The sequence below is a fragment of the Numida meleagris genome, chromosome 1 (assembly GCF_002078875.1).
Source record: "Numida meleagris isolate 19003 breed g44 Domestic line chromosome 1, NumMel1.0, whole genome shotgun sequence".
In the NCBI taxonomy this organism is placed as follows: Eukaryota; Metazoa; Chordata; class Aves; order Galliformes; family Numididae; genus Numida; species Numida meleagris.
In genome coordinates this window covers 232,024-249,307 of record NC_034409.1, presented here as the reverse complement: position 1 = coordinate 249,307, position 17,284 = coordinate 232,024, and the positions used below count along the sequence as shown (strand labels likewise).

General features: G+C 51.8%; 1 long non-coding RNA gene across 1 annotated transcript in view; it reads right to left on the bottom strand.

Moving 5' to 3' along the window:
* LOC110392180 overlaps positions 1,478-17,284 on the bottom strand; it is a 23,388-nt gene continuing 7,581 nt past the window's right edge. Inside the window, exons 3-4 of the long non-coding RNA XR_002434240.1 lie at positions 13,306-13,310; positions 1,478-1,487 (exon numbers count right to left, since the gene is read on the bottom strand). This is a non-coding gene — a long non-coding RNA (uncharacterized LOC110392180). The remainder of the gene's footprint in view (positions 1,488-13,305; positions 13,311-17,284) is intronic.

Below are 17,284 nucleotides of genomic sequence, written 5' to 3'. Positions count from 1 at the left end.
AAAATCAACAGGATTGGACACCTGACCTAAAGCCCGGTATCGCACGATGCGTAACATTGCATGATAATGTCTACACAACGAAGGAGCAAAGAGATGCTGCAAGGGGGGAAGGTGGTGGCAGGAAATCCCAAACTGAAAGAAGCAGTGGGTGCTCCTTCGCTTATAGGAGCTCCACTGTGGGGCAGCCCCATAACTGTTAGCCCTGCTATGAGAGAACGCATCTCCCAGCCCCAGGTCTGGCTAAAAGCTTTTGCAGGGGAGGATCTCCAGTATAAAATGGCCCCAGAAATGCACAGAGAGATGAGTCAAGGGGTTTTACAATGCACTTTTCAGACCCACTCCAGATTAATGGTTCGGCTCACTCTTTAACTTGGCAATCTCAGCAGTCATAAGCAAACACTACGTTGGACAAATGAGCTGAATGCTGATGGTCCCAGAAGGAAAGAGGGTCCGTCCTGCCATAAAAGAGACCCGAAGCGGCTGCAGGCTCTGCCAGTCACTACGGGCAGCACCACGAAACCACCAGGTCACGCACCCGCCTGACAACAGCCCTGAACTCTACAGGAAGATTAAAAAAAGGGAGAAAAGAGGATAAGAAAAAAAGATCCAACTCACCAACATCGGACTCTTTGTGGGTTTTGATGATTTCGGCCAACTCAAAATTTCCTGCAATTATGGCCACCTGAAAAGAGAGGGAGGGAAGAGAGTTGAGCAGCTCTGAGCAGCACTGATCCCGTGCTCGCTTGCACAGACCACGCCATATGGACTGACAACAGCTGCTTTCCGTGGGGGACGTGGAGCCAACAATTGTTCTGCCTCAGCTCGCCCAGTCAGTAACCCCAAGGTGAAAACACGCTCCCAGCACTGCAGGGAGAGCGTCTGTCGATGGTTGTGCACCAAAAGGGTGGCAAGCAGCTCGCGGATCACCGTTCCCATCCCCTCGCGGCTTGGCGGTGGTATGCCCGACGCCAGCTAGGAATGACTTGTAGGCACTGACAAGATCACAGCATCATTCAGGCAGAAAAGAGATCGCCAACCCAACCCAACCCATCCCACCGTGCCCAATGACCACGTCCCCAAGTGCCACGATCATTGAGCACCCCCAGGGATGGGCGCTCCCGCACTGCCCTGGGCAGCCTGTGCCAGTGCTGACCCCTCTTTGGAGCAGAGGTTGTTCCTAATTCCCAACCTGAAACCACAGAAATCAGAACAATCCGATTCGTCAAAAGAATGTTTTCGGACCCGGTTCTGAAAACATGGAAGAACCAAAAGCGCAATGGGCAGGAGAGCACGAAAATCCATTGCTGCTCCTCAGATAATTAAGCCAGAAGAACCGCTCTGGACTGCTCAGGTCCTGCATCGGATGGGACTGTGCCCCTGCCAGGACCATCCCCACACCCCCAGTTTGAGCTTCGGGCAGATGTTTGAGACCAACCACCCCATCAGGGGACGCCGAACCCCCCAGACACCGACGGAGCCGGGCGCAGCTCCAGCTGCTCAGCGCTCTGCCCTCCTACAGGAACAGCTTTTGGAAACACGAGGTTCGTTTGCATTTTACCACCAACTTGTGACGAAGGGATATTTTTAACTCGGTGACTCAGTACAGCACGTACACCTCTCTACTATGATCCTTTATCAGCAGAAATAGTCTTACTATCCTCAGCTCAACAATGTTTACGTGATTTAATTTCTATTCCCGAGGTCTGGAATTCACGCTCCAGCTCCCCAGCCAGAACCGTACAGGATCAGCGATGGCCGTAAGGAAGGAGACCTTCCATCTGCAACCTCAGAATGAGCCCGTGGTGACAGAGAAATGAGCCCCAACCCGTTTTCCCCCCTGCCTGCTTCCAACTGCAATCCCCCTCTCTCTTTACATACGCACACAAGGTCTGCTGTCCCAAAGGTCACACTCTCTAAACAGGCAACGAAAGCTTTTGTACAGAAGGACAGATTGCCTGAACGTGGGGAGATCTGACAGCTGAATACTCAGACAGGCAAAAGGCCGGAAAGGAGAATTCGGAAAAAGCATTTCAGCTTCAAAGTTGTTCAGACAAATAACACATCCCCGTGTGCAGGTGACAGCCTTGGAAACACCGCGGCTTCCAGGAAAGGCGAGAAGCAACGCGATGAAGGAGACGTCTGCTACGAATATCACCTCACGTAAATCCCCGCGAAGGGAGAAGAGCCCTGCTGTTGGCATGTCGCATCCCAACTCGGGAAATGCAAAGAAGATGAAAGGATTTCCCTTATTGCACTGTCACCTCAGCTGGGGCTTTGCATCCCAGCGCTAAAATGATTGCGTACATCAGACAACGCGCGAGCCGCGGGCAGCGGGACACCAATGGACACAGCTCCAGCTCCGAGTCCTGTGGCTTTAGTGAGCAAGGAGCCACAGGGTACAGAGATGGGAAATCTGTTTATTGTAGAATCACAGAATGGTTTGGGTTGGAAGGGCCCTTCAAGGCCGTCTGTTCCCACTCCCTGTGATGAGCAGGGACCCCCACGGCTCCATCGGGTGCTCAGAGCCCCGTGCCCTGACCGTGCGTGTCTGCAGGGATGGGGCAGCACCACCTCTCTGTGTAAGATATCTGGTTGTGTTTCCTAAGGATTGGGGCAGTTTCCTCTCTCAATCCAATACCCGTTCACGCATCAGCACTGCAGGGAGACCGCTCCCCGCTGGACTCACTGGGCTGCCCCTTACAGCCCCCGGCTCAGCCCAGGGCTCCACGTTACCCGCTCCCACCTGAAGCAGATTGCCCCCACGGCCAGGACCTGAGAGGGCTCCAACCTGCAGCATGTATTTTCCATGGGAAGTGCAAAGAATAGCTATCCTGAAGTTCAAAAAAAACCAATAAAATATTGTCATCCTCGTGCGATGACAATACAACAGTGAGCATACACACGTTGGACTTGTGCTCACAAGCGTGAGCACCGGGAGTTCCAAGGTGGGTTAACCTTATCTGCTCTTCAGAGTCAGAAAACATCCACAGCAAAGCAGTATTCTCCTCTGCTGAGGAAGGGACGGGTCCTATGGCACTCAAAGCTGACACAGTCATTGCCGGGGGTATCACACTGCAAAGCTCTCAAACAGAAGGGAAGGGGTGGGCTGGGAGACAGAGGAGCAGCAGAAAACCAACTGGCCATGAGTCAGTCCCAGCCAGATGCTTTGGGCTTGAGGGAAGCCCCTCTGTGACATAAAAACTGATGGGGAAGTCCATGAAGTGGGAAGAAAAAGAGGGGAAAGCAAATTTGAGTAGAAAGAGTTTAGTTTTATGGTAACACTAAGCAGAGGACAGAATGTGCAGCTGTGAAATGCTGATATTTTTGTGCATTTTTGTACCTGAAAAAGTACACACTCCCCTTGCTGGAACCTCTGACTTGAGGAAAAACAGCAAAAAAAAACGCTTTCTGAATTAAACAAATCTCCGTCTATTTTATGCTCCGCATGAAAGCACATCATCTTCTTAGAGGTATTTCTCAGCTGCGAGCTGCAACAGTTGGAGAAGTTCAGCACTTTGTTGTTATCATCCTCGGTGTGCAAAACACGTACTGACAGCTACTGGGTGCAAACACAAAGAGAAGGCAGGAGGAGAGCCAGGAGGGAGCAGGTGGAGGTGCAGCAGCGGCGGCTATAGGATACCATGGGGTGAGGAGGAAGCAATTATCAGCAATGCTGCTTGGCAGGAAGGGAACAGACCTTCTGCAGAAAGCAGCCCATTGGTTTGGTTGGTTGCAGGCAGCAGTTTGGTACCATAGCACATCCAAGCAGCTTCGCTCTGCTCAGACCCCGAGCAGCACTCCGTACCCCTGCCCGACTTTGTGGCGTGGATGATTTCTGCACCACTTCCTCCAGAACTTCTCCAATGAGCGAGGCTTCCCAGTGCTGATGTTTCTCTTTCCAGCGTTTCTGTCTCTCTCAGATGAGGCGAAACAAATGACTTTCTCCTCTTTTTGATCGCCGCAATTCACAGCAGCGCTACGCGAACGGGTGTCAGGACTTCTTGCAGAGCCGTCTACCTTCCCTCGGCCAGGCAGCCTCCAAGCACGTTCTATATTTGTTCTAGATTCCCAGAAGTCTGGCAGTCCTGCTGGGTCGATCCTCGCGCTCGCATACGGTGGCTCCATCTGGGCTGCCATACGAGCAGAAACTCCCGATGCGCTCGCAGCCATGTGTGCTGCCGTGACACGGCGCAGATGCAGCAAGTCTGCTGCTTCCAGGAGGTGCCGGTGGGGTCAGGCACTGTATGACTACACTGCAGACCAAACACTCCCTGCAAGCAATAGACAGACCTCCTGTGCATGAGCTGCACAGCTGATCTGAGATGAACACATCTCTGATGCCCTCTGTCCCTGCATACCAGCCGTGCAATGCGCCCAGCTTACTGCCCATGGTCTAATACAGCAAGTGTATATATATATTTTTCCCCCTCCATGGACCAGACACACAGGCCTTGATTTAGAAGAGGCACTTCAGCCAGGCAGCGAGATCAACGTTCTGCACCTCAGCCTACAAGGAGTGCCTGCCCATCATCTGCATCAGGCAAACGTATTTGAGAAACAGAAAAGAAATCCAAAGCTGCAGCCATTCAGCTCCAGCCTGAGAAGAGAGAGACATCTTGGTTGTTCCAGATGAGGCATATGGGGCCGCTGGAAAAAACACGATGATTCCCCTAATGAGATGCATCACAAAACTGCCCTAAAGAGAGACAGATGATTCTGTGATCTCTTCCATCAAGAGGAGCAGGGAGTTCTGAACTCTGAATTCTCCCAGGAGGCTGAAAAACTTAAGGTGGCAGCATGGAAGACTTTGAGCTGGAGAAGAAATACGAGCTGCAGACTCAGAGGAACAAATCTTGCCTCTATCTCCAGTAGGGATGACAGCCATCAACACAGGCAGCAGGGAAAACAGCAGAGCCTCATCCAAGAAGCGCGGTGTGAGCACTGCCAGCAGCCTTGGTGTGGGGGGGTCACCTCCCCCATAGTCTGCCTCCAGCCACGGGTGCTGGGCAGCTCTGCAGCCCACAGATGAGATGTCCTGGAGGTCACTGCTTCCATAAACCAGCTGTGCTGCAGGAAGGAGTGAGTTTCTGCTTCCTGCATAGACCAAGGGTGGCATCTCCTGAAGGCTCGGAGCAAGATTCTGCAAGGGAAGAATTGCTCTGGCACCCACACAGACACCTCCCAGCACCATGAAGCACGCATTAAGGGATCATCAAATTGCAGAGAGCAATGCAAGGTCCACAAATGGGCAGCACCTGGGAAAAGAAGCCAGGCTCACATCGGTGGTGCCCAGTGACAGGCCAAGAGGCAACAGACACCAGCTGAAACACGGCAGTCTGGGATGTGGTCCTGGGCAAGCAGCTCTGTGTGACCCCGCTGGTGCAGGGGTTGGACCAGGTGGCCCCGGGGGTTCCTTCCAACTCAGCATTGTGCAAAAAGAGTGCCTTGGGTACAGCAGAGGGGAGAGACCAAGCAATTAGTGTATTTCTCAGCTGTCTTGTTCTGATGGAGTCATGATGGACGGTGCCATCTAGTGCAGGGAGCACAGGATGAAGAGGAAAGGCCAGTCCTCCTGGCAGAGTTAGTCATCATCTGCGCTCTGCACCGGCCCGCATTGAAGGACGCTCTCGTGGGCCTGAGCAGCACAGATCTGTGCCCAGGATGGCCCTTACCATCAGAACTGCGTGGGTATGAGAGACCCCCCGAGCGCTGTGGGCCTGATCCTGGAGAATGAGGACCCACAGGGCCTGCAGCAAAGCAGAGGCTTTTGTGTCGCATCTGAAATAGGAGCGTGACTGCCACAGGTCAGGAAAGATTTCAAGTCAGCAGCATCATCGGGATAATGGAAACCGAGATGGCATCTGACTCAGAATTAGATCAGTCTCACACTGAAGGCTGGAGGAGGAGTGGGAGGAAGCCAGGAGGCCAGAAACCTGATCAATTTCTGCAAGACAAACTTCAAATGAAAAGAGAGAGAAAATAAATAAAGTGAGGATCAGGAGAAAGCTTTGAGAGAGAAGGTAAATTAAAAAAAAAAAAAATAGTTCATCAGGCAAATGAAAGCTGCTTCTGGGTGAGCAGCCTACGCTGTGCATGGAGCTGCACCCAGGACGTGCCTTGGGGTGCCCCAGAGAGGCAGCACTTGGGCTGGGGGACCCATGCCCTATGCAGGCAGCAGGCCTGGGCTACACGTCTGTCTGGCACGAGCGCATCCCTGGAGCGTGCCCACGCTCAGGCTCTCAGAAAAAGCAACTTTCATCCTGCGACACGATGACAGAAAATCATTCATCACCAGATTGGCTTCTCACGGTCTGCGGGCTGACACCAGCCATGGGAAGCCCGGAGCTCAGCTGTATCATGATTGATAAGGGAAGCTGAACAGGCCAAGCGATCGGCCAGGAGAAAACGTCGTCAATCTGTCACGAAGAAGAAAAACTATGGGTTAGCCCTTGGTCCATCACAGGTGCAGCAGCGGCCAAAAGGGAAGAAGGCAGGACTGGGAGGAATGGGAAACGTGTTCTTCCCAAGGGATGGAGCAGGAATTCACCACTTCTGACGAAGGAGGATGGCAGACAGCATTTGCCAACCACAACTAATGCTCAAACAGACGATTCCTGGTACGTGACAGAGTCAGGACAAAACAGCAGAGGATGTTTTCGTGCCCGTTAAGACGCTCGGTCTTGGAAAACCGGAGAAATTCCAGGGAAGAGGAGGATCAGCAGCACTTCTAAATATTGAAATGATCAAAAGCATTGGCCACAGAACCCAGAGCAGGAGCCGCCCGGCTGCTTTGTCTGCACACACCAAGCTGTTCTGAAATGAGATCAAGGCTTATGCCATCCAAGCAAGGGCTGAAGTCCCACTTACAGAGGGGAAACGCTGCTAGAAAGAGAGCAGGCTCCCTCATTTCATTTGGAAGAAAAGCAGTTTCAGCTTCGTTGGGAGCAAACCCCCCTTTTTCCTCCCTTATCTGCTTTCCTCTAAGCTGCACTCACCTTCACAGCTGCACTAAGGGTACTTGGCATCTTTTCCCTTCTCTTTGCTGTGCAGTCACATTTTTTGCCCCTATTTGGGTTTATCTTCCCCTTGCTGCCGTTCATTGCTGCACCCTCTTCTCACCTGAGCGGCTTTCTGGATGTTTAAAACATTACAGAAAATATCTTGGTGTTTCCAAAGGGATATAATGTAAGAAATATTAACATCTCCACAATATCTCCATTGTTTTCTGAGATCTTCACACCGGCTGTGTACGGTACATTACAAACACTAATGCATATTTAGCATTTAGAATGCTTTCCTACATTATCTTCTCCTGTATACATCACACCAGATTTGACACCACAGACTCCAATTAGATTTTATTCCTCTTTTAATGATAATTTCCTCAGTTTCAGGAAAACCTTGTTAAGGGGAAATGGCACAACACGTGGAGTTTGACTGACAGGTTTATGAGCGCGGCGGATGGAAGCAGAGAGGTGAAATTCGGGTCTAGGAAAATGGTTTTGCTTGGCATGGAGAAAACAACTGCATAAATGCAAAGCAGAGAAGAACCGGCTTCATAAAGCAGGAAACAATGTGTGGTGATATCAGCAACCTCAACTTAAACCACCCAAGAAAATGGGGATATTGCATCGACAAATGGAATTCTAGGAGGAATTGGGAGTCGGCAGTGACCCATCTGGATGGACAGGTTTGGTTTTGGGACAAGGGTCTTTAAGGAGGAGCACAGATTGGAAACAGTGAGTTGGAAGAGAGACCTGGAAAACACCAAGACTGGGGAAATCCTGCAAGAACAGATTCTGTTCACCTGAAGCCTTAAAATAGCGCTATGGAAAGGATGGCGACCACTTATCCCACCCATGCACTGCTGGAGGGACAAAAAACAACGCACTTACTTTGCCAAAAAATCACAGAACCACAGAATCAATCATAGAACTGTTCAGGTTGGGAAAGACCTTCAAGATCATCGAGTCCAACCGCAGCCTCACCATCCTGCCCTAACTCTAACAACCCACCATAAATCACGTCCCCGAGCACCACATCCAAACGGATTTTAAACACATTCAGGGATGGTGACTCCACCACCTCCCTGGGGAGCCTGTTCCAGTGCATCACAACTCTTACAGTAAAGAAGTTTTTCCTGATCTCCACCCTAAACCTCCCCTGTTGCAGCTTGAGGCCATTTCCCCTTGTCCTGTCACCTGTCACCACTGAGAAGAGACCAGCCCCGCTCTCGCTGCCATCACCTTTCAGGTATTTGAGGAGAGCAATGAGGTCTCCCCTCAGCTTCCTCTTCCCCAGACCAAACAGCCCCAGTTCCTTCAGTCTCTCCTCGTAGGCCATATTCTCCAAGCCCTTCCCCAGCCTTGTTGCCCTTCTTTGGACCTGCTCCAGCACCTCCATGTCCTTTCTGTATTGAGGTGCCCAAAACTGAACCCAGTACTCGAGGTGAGGCCTCACCAATGCTGAGTCCAGGGGCAGGATGACTTCCCTAGTCCTGCTCACCACCCCATTCCTGATCCAAGCCAGGATGCCATTGGCCTTCTCGGCCATCTGGGCACACTGCTGGCTCATATTCAGCCAACACTCCATCAGTACACCAATTAAAAACAAAAAGGTGAAGAACTAAGAACAAAGGTGTGATTCTCTCAGCACAGGTGAGCATTGAAGAAAGCTGCTCCGGCTGCACGTGGAGATTCCTCAGCTGAGTGCTGAGCAGCAGATCTGACAAACACTGACCCAGGGCGGATGGACAGCATGGTACCTGGGCCTCCATCCAAGGCACTCGTGTGCAAGGATGTGTGACACAGCACACTGACCTTTCTCCGTGGCGCTGTCTTTAGACTGAGCCCAAGATATGTGGGTTCATCAAGATGAACCAATAGCTCATTTTCCTCGCAAGCCACGTTGCTAACTTCTGGATTTCAAGGGAGTTTTCATTGTGAGTACGAAGGAGATTGGAAGTCGGGTTACTGCGCTATCATGAAAGGCAAAGATCCCAACCAGATATAATCAGTGGCTCAAAGGTTCCACGTTTAAATCAGTTAAGTTGACTTTTAACCATCGTGTTTTGGAATGCACAAACAAATGCCACTTTCCCCACTTGGACAGCAAAGGCAGCAAGCGTGAGGAAGACGCGTTGCTTGACATGACATAACACATGGCAGGCTGAATAACCCTTCCAAGAGCCAACTGGAATTCCACACCTCCACAAATTGTTTTCATTCCCACTACAGCAGAAAGGAGAGCGGGATCAGCCAGCTCCACACGTCGCTACAGCCCCGCAACCTGAGTGCTTGGCAGGGGAGAACAGATGGAGGAAGACAAGGTTCCCATCGTAGCGACGACAAGAAAATAGGGAGCTCATTAATAACAAAACGTTACTGACATTCCCACCACAGCTGAAGTTTTTGGCGTTTCTACCAACTCTGTAAAATGCGTCCAACAGCAGCTGCTGTTCCTGTGCTGTACACACGTTGAGGAGCAGCGAGCTTGCAAGAGTTCACAGCTACGCTGCAAAAATCAGCAGCTCTGTAATTTCCTTCCGAGTCCGCTCAGCACCGGCGCTCACCATCTCCATAAGCAGCAGGAGACGCATTTCTTCCTATAGCATCCCAAGATATGATGTCATCACTTAGTTAGAAATCCAAACACCGTCGGCAACAACTGAAGTTAACTCAGACAAATCACAGTTAACCGAAGGCATTCTTTCAACAAAACCACTCTGTTTGAGAAAATTCTGTTGCCTGGGCAACGTGACTGCAAATTGCAGAGTTCAGACCGTGATGCCTATTTTAAAGCAACAAGATACAAATCTTTGAAGAAAACGCATCTAACAACCTGTTTGCATTGCGCTGAAAGCCGAGGGAAATGATATGTTAAGTCTGCATCCAAGTGCAAATCTTGAAGGACTCTGGGCGGATCGTTCCGAGCGTTACCAGGCTCTGATGCCCAATTATGAGCGTGACAGATGCAGAAGAGATGGAGAAAGGTTGAGTCATGAAGTGAGAGGCAACGAGCAAGGTGTGCACAGAAGGGATGGGATGAAGGAAAGCGCCGTGGGGTGGATGGAGTGCCCGGCATGACGGCAAAGGGAAAGCTGCAGCATCGCCAGGGCAAGGGAGAGCTGCCTTTGTGCTTCCATTTTTGCTCCACAATTGGCTGTAGCTGAAACAGAACCAGCTGGGCCGGATACACCACACAGCGCCCGAGGCACGATGCGACCTTGTGCCTGGTTTGTAGATTTGTCCATGAATCGCCTTCGAGATCTACAGAGCAGCAAAGAGTCACGCTGCCAACACCTGCGGGAGAAACCTCTGGCGTTGGGAGTTAACCCCATAATCCCCAAGGGGCCTCAATGCCCGAACATTAACGACGTCACCACGGGCTTCACCAAGGAACACGGCACTAGAGATGAAGCAACTTTGTTTTCTTGTCCTGAACAACATGGGGTGAAGCAAAACTCTGCAAACAGAGAAGACCAATCATGGTAATCCACAAAGAGCAAACCCAGTGTAAGGGATCCACGCTACTTTATGAGAGAAGAGCAGCCTGGGCTTTGCAAAGAATCATGGAATGGCTTGGATTGGAAGGGACCCCAAGAGTCCTCGAGTTCCAATCCCCCTGCCACCAGCAGGGCTGCCAACCTCCACATCTGGTACTAGACCAGGCTGCCCAGGGCCCTATCCACCTTGAAGACCTCCAGGCACAGAGCATCCACAGCCTCTCTGGGCAGCCTGTGCCAGCACCTCACCACTCTCTGTAAAGAACTTCCCCCTGACATCCAACCTAAACCTTCCCTCCTTGAGCTTCAGAGCAGCGAAATGAAAGATATCACATCACTGTCTTCTGCAAAAATTATGACACTCCGACGTGACGTTCTCAGAAACTACAGGAATTGAATCTAGGAGGTGAGACTCCTGCCAACCAGTTGCAGAACTGATGAGAAAACTAATTCCTGACTCGCCATCAAACCACAAACACGCGCTAAATGGGTGTAACCGGACCCCACTCCTGGTTTTCATTGGCTGGAGGAGCGCAGAGCGTTCTTGTTGAATTCCCGGATGAGAGCAACCTGGGATGATGCGCAAGTTCGTCAGAGGATCAGAACCAAAATGAGTGCTCGAAGCTCAAGAAATACACAGAGGAGAGGGAAACAAAAATAATTTTGTTCAGTAGAGAGAAGCATAACTGCTACTTATACATGAGGATTACAGAAGACGGAGTCGGAGTCTTCTGAGGCACAGAGAAAGAAGAGGCAATGAGCACAAGTTGCAATGGGGGAACTTTGGGCAGAAGGCAAAGAGTCCTCAGCACCAGAACAGCTGGGTGCTGGGACATGGCATGAGACAGCAGCAGCCGATCTGCTGGAAGAGATGGAAGAGACCCGGGCAGCACAAGGATCACACGCCGAACACGAGCCCACAAAGTCACGTTGTGGCAGAAGAGGAACAGGCTGCTGGGACTTACAGCCAGCGGCCTCATCTCCAGCACGTGCGATGTGATCGCTGCTCTGTGCAGGGCAGGGGGGGGGTGTCAGCTGGAACGGGCTGCTCCAGGGATCTGAATTAAATAAAGGATACGGGGAGAACCCGCACTAAATCAATAGTAATGATCGGATTGTGCTTTCAAGGGCTCTGCAGGAAAACCTGCGTGCGCTGGGATATTTAGTCCAGAGAACAGAAGATCGGGTGGGAAAGGGGAGGTGAGGCTGTAAAGGCAGAAAGAAAGCAGCTGCGGCAGGGACAAAAATAATCTGCCCTCAACAACCACGGAAAAGCGACGGGCATAAAATTCAATAGGAAAAATTGGGGTTAGATGTCAGAAAAAGCTTTCTGACAGCGAGGACAAGGAAGCACAGAGACTGCACGGGGAAGGTCCAGCTTCAGAGGGTCTCAGCAGAGGGCACTGGTCAGAAAAGGCTCGGACAGAGCTGGTCCTGGGGGAGGCAGAGGAGCACACAAATGGCCTCCCATGTTCCTTCTCCATCCTATCTGGCCATGGCCTCCTCCTGTAGGTGGCAACGCCACATGAAGGGAGCACAGGAAACATCTCATCTGAACTCAGGGAGGTTTCAGTGTGGTGTCCCATAGCATCTTCATCAAAGAACAGGGCAGGGATGGTTGGGGAAGCAGGGGGACAAGGCAAACTGACACACAGCGGGACCACCAGGCTCCAAGAGGGACGACCAGCCCTACAAAGCCCACGCAGTGTCTGGCTCCAGGCTCAGGAATGGGCACGGTGGCTGAAACCATGGGGTCTCCTCGTTAACAGCTGGCATCACGAGAAGGACACCACCAGTGTTCGCCCAACCACAAGGGCCAGGTCAGAGGTACCTCACCCCACGACAGATGGAGGAGATGAGACACACTCCTGCTCCTTGCTGGACGCATCCAGGAGCCTGCTCACCTCCCGACGTGCCACACCGCCATGGCCAGATGGGAGCATGGCTGCCCACCAAAGGAGACACGTGAGAAGCTGCTGCCAACCCCCTGTGCTGCCCAGCACATCCCCTGCACGGGAACATCAGGACATCACAACTCAGCCAACGCTGAGCACACCTCCGCTCTGCAGGGATGCGATCTCCGCACACGTACCCTCGATTCGGGCAGTGATTTCCTTATGTCAAGCCAAACATTTACCCGAAATGCTGACAGTGGAGCTAAAACCTTTGCCTTGTGCTTCAGCTCCGTGATCAAGGTCAGCGCTGACAGCTGAGAGGCTCTGGTGTTAGCACAGTGGTTGAGCACACCACAGCCAAAGAAGCTCTGCGTCAACATAGCCCATGCTGCTCGTAACAAGGAACTGGGTTGCAATTACCTACTCCCCCCAAAAAAAATCCCGCTTAGAAGAATTTAGCCTGGGGAGAGGGAAGAAGAAAATAACAAACACCAAAACGCAGCTATCAAAAGGACAGACAACTTTCTGACAGATAAGAAGCAGCCCTGATTGTTAAATTTCAGTGAAATGAGAAGTTTGAAGCAACTGCTCACGCCGTTTTTCAACTCGGTGTATGCAAATCCCACGCACGAAGCAATCCGACCGTGGTAGCACGAGGACAAAAATTTGTGCAAAAATTGACACTTACTGATTGGTTAGGAAACTTAGCATTCCTTGATAACGAAGACTTCTAGTGCCGAGCTCACTTCTGGGTAGGTTCTCATTACCACCTTCATGAGCTGTAAAAGCTACATTGGTACAGCAAGCTCACACGTTTTCAGTAGTTTTCCAGTGTCCAGCTCAGAGTGGAAGTTACATGAAGACAACTGGACGCCCCATAGATCCAAGCAGTGTTCTCCAGGCAACCTCTCCTCCCTTGGAATCAGAGGCAGCGCTTTGGCACAACAGCACTGGACCATTTGATGGGTCAGCCTGCTGTGTGGGCACCAGAATGGTGGGAGGAGATGAGGGAAAGGCCACCACCCGGCCAAGCAAAGCAGCTCAGGGGCAGAGAGACGAGGAGCCTCCACCAAAGGGCAAGGCACAGGTGCAGCAAGGAATCTTCCGTTACTGCTGGGGATGGAGGACTGGAAAAGCATGTGCAGAATGATGACTGATTCTTGACAACACACGTACATAAACGCTGATGTGAACCAGAAACACCCTCATGCTGACAGCTGGGTTCATTTCCCTTTGGTCTACCATGGGAGCTCAAGTTCATCTCCATCACACCGTGCCTCTCCTTCTGAGCTGGGACACAAAGGCACAGTGTGCCCGATGCCATTCCAGATCCTGAGAGGAGGAGGAGGTCAGTGCCCCAGACAGCTCCAGAATAGGCCAGTACACAGTAAGCAGCGTGAGGGCAGGGTTGCTCAAGGAGCTGCAGCTAATCACCCAGCTCACGTGCCCACTTGTGCCATGGGTGGCACTGAAGCAGCTGCAGCCCTGCTGCTGAGGGCTTCATGCATGCACCAGCTGCAAGCTGCACTGCCAACACCACTTCAGCTCGGAGGTGGTGCATGCATGAAGCCCCTGGAAAAGGCAGGGGCCACAAGGTTCCAGGTGTCCACATGAGAAAGATCAGAGGAGAGGATACTCAACAAGTGATTCTGAAGTCGCTCGGAACCCGACAATGCTTCCCTGCAGCTAGGTTTGTCATGGCTGCTATGGAGAAAGGGTAGATCGGCAGATCACCTAGAAACATTACAGGGGCAGCAGAAGCAACCTCTAAAACTCTCCAGGGAAGAAAAACCCACACTGACATTGAGACCACAGACTCCATGTTAGAGTTGTAAGGTTTGAGAGAACTGGAAGGCAGTGCTGTTACCAAAACAGAAATTATTTCCCTGGATGGAGCATCCTGCTGGCGTCTCCAATGGGTCCCTGGCAAATGCAGCACAAGGTAAGCTCTCCATAAGGACATGGACTTCTCCTGCTTTTTAAGCAGGTGTCAGAGCAACGGGAAAAGCTACTTTTTTTATAAAACGAAAGTTGAAAAAATAACCCAGAAGGTTAAAGCACAAAACTTGCCGGTATGTGACACCTTAATCCCATTCGAGCACCGGGCTCCTGAGAAAGGAAATGCTTCAGTGAGCCCTTGAGACATCTGGAAACCAGGGAGCAAAAGGAAAGCAAGACCCGAGGCATGGGCAGTGACCATCCAGATGGTAAGAAACCCCAGGACTTCACACAGCTTGGGCAGGGCCTTACCCACAGCTCACAGCAATCACTCCAAACAGCTGGGACTGATGAACCCACGGGGAAACAGACACACAGGCGTAGGTGGCAGAAATGAAAAGCTTTGCATGGCCACTGAGAGGAAGCAGTTTAGGATTCTCCTGCTTTTTACAGGGAAATCACTACACGGTAGAGAGCAGAGTGCCTGTGCTGGCAGCAGCTCTCCATCCCTGCACCACAAAGCAGACTGCTGGGAGACAGAAGCGGCACAGGAGGCCCAAGCTCTGATACAGAGGCACAAAACCAGCAGGTAGCTCAAAGGACATGGAGCAGACAGAGAGACAGACAGACAACGCCTCCTCCTGCCTCATCTTTTATCTGTGTAATCAAATTTTTGAGCCTGTTCAGGTCCCTCTGGATGGATCCCTTCCTTCTACTGCATCACCTGCACCGCTCGGCTGGGAACCCTTTGCTGAGGGTACATCCAATCCCACTGTCTGCCTCGTTGATAAGGATGTCGAAGAGCACAGCTCCCAAGGGTGGAGGTATCAGCTCCAGCCCAGGACAATAGCAAGTTGCAGAGGGCCAGGAGGTGCTGCTCAGCCCTCACCCACAGCCCCTGCACCCCATTCTGAAGCCCACAGCTGTCACACAGAGGGGACAGTGCTCCCTGCACTCCTGCCCCATCACCCCAGCATGGAGCACGTTGGTCGGCCTCATGGAAGATAACCAGAGAGATTACAACTTCTAAACCCTCTAAATTACTCGGGTGCTATCTCAAGTCATCTCAGGCCACTGACACCAAGCTATCTGATTAATGGTAACAAGGAAATTAACACGAGGTACGCGCAGTAAACTGACTAAACAGCTCTGCAGAAGCAGAGGTCTTCACGGGAGCTCCCAGCAGCCCCACACCTCTGGCCAGCACACTCTGCCTCACTCAGGCTTGGTTTCCTCTGCTGTGCTGAAATGCAGTCAGAGAGAGGTAGCACCCCATTACCATGGCTACACGAAGGCGATGCATGAGAAAGTGCCAGACTTTGCAGCGGGCAGCGACTTAACAAGATGCTGCAATCTCGAGCAAGCCACGTAAGCAGAGGCAGAGAGCTTCTCCCTGAAAGCCGGGAGCTGCTGGGAGCACGGAACGCTGGGATCCAATTCAGGTTTGGATCAGCTTATACTCCTGTCAGTAAACAAACCGATCGGATTACCGAGCAGAGTTTTCATTCTCCGGAACAGAAACTTCCAATTAGTCACACTAACTTCAAAAAGAAAGGCAAACACTGCTTCTCCCTCATTAGGGCTCGCGAGGGCTCTGCGGGACGTGCGCAAAGCGGAGCTGCAGCCGTTTGCTCTCTCCACCCACTACCTCCATCTCTTGCAAATGCCCAAAGCAAAAAGCTTGGAACCGAGAGGTGGAGAAAGGGCAAAAGTTCAGCTCCTTCAACGAGGAGGCAACGGTTTCCTGGAAGAAGCCCTTCCCTGGAAATAAATATTTTCACATGAAGTGGATGAGCAATCAGTTCCCAGAAGCAAAGCTCCTCGGGGAGCAGCAGCCCCACAACCTCCACCTGCACAGCCCCGGTCTGAGCAGAGCGCCCTGTTTGACCTTCCAGGACCTTTCCTCTCCTAGCATCCAAGCCAACACGTAACAGCACGTAAGCAACGCGGCCTCCGTCTTAATACAGAAATTCCTCCTACGAATTTCAGCTGTGCAATAGCTTCCTGAAACTACGCATGCATTTTTAGTCCTGCGCACGCAAGAGCTTAATAACTCGTGCTTCTAACAGCCGAGTACAGCGCCCTGCCACAGCCACATCAGATTTCCAGTACGTGCAGAGCCTGCCTGGCCTGCTACCCCTCTGCTTCTGGGATGTGCTGCTCCTCCAGCAACAGTGGGACACGCGTAACAAGAGCAACTGCATCAGCAAGACAGCCAGTGCTGCTCACAGGGACCCGTGACACCATTGTGAAGGTCACACTCGAGACTCGATGGCCTAGGGCCTCTATAAACAACACTGAAAAAGGGAGAAAAAGCATTTCTAAGGGGAAAATGTCCACGGAGATCACCTGCAGCTGCCCAAGCTGGTACGTGAGGAAGATGCTGAGAGACAGGCTCTGCTCTCAAGGGCACCTGAAGATTAGTGCCAGCTGGACACTGAGTCCCAGCAGTTCTGAAAGGTCCTCGGGGCAGCGACTGCGCTTCAGTAAGAGTGCAAACAGAATGGCTATGTTAAGCTCTAGAACTTTCCAGCAGAAAGGCAAAGCAGACAGTGTCTCCCGTGCTGTGTGCAGGTCCGTGCAGGCAGTGGTGCTCTGGACCTGCAAGCTGCAGAAGGAGTCACCCAGCCAAGCGACCACGCTCCCCTTTCCCACCCGTGTGAGCCAGTGGATATCTGGGAAGGCTGTTCCAAAGTTCCACACCAGCTGTGGCCTTCTAGAATCATGGAATGGCTTGGGTTGGAAGGGACCTCAAGGATCATCAAGCTTCAACCCCCCCTGCTGTAGGCAGGGCTGCCAACCTCCACATCTAATACCAGACCAGGCTGCCCAGGGCCCCATCCAACCCTGCCTTGAACACCTCCAGGGATGGGGCATCCACAGCCTCTCTGGGCAGCCTGTGCCAGCACCTCACCACTCCCATAGTAAAGAACTTCCCCCTGATATC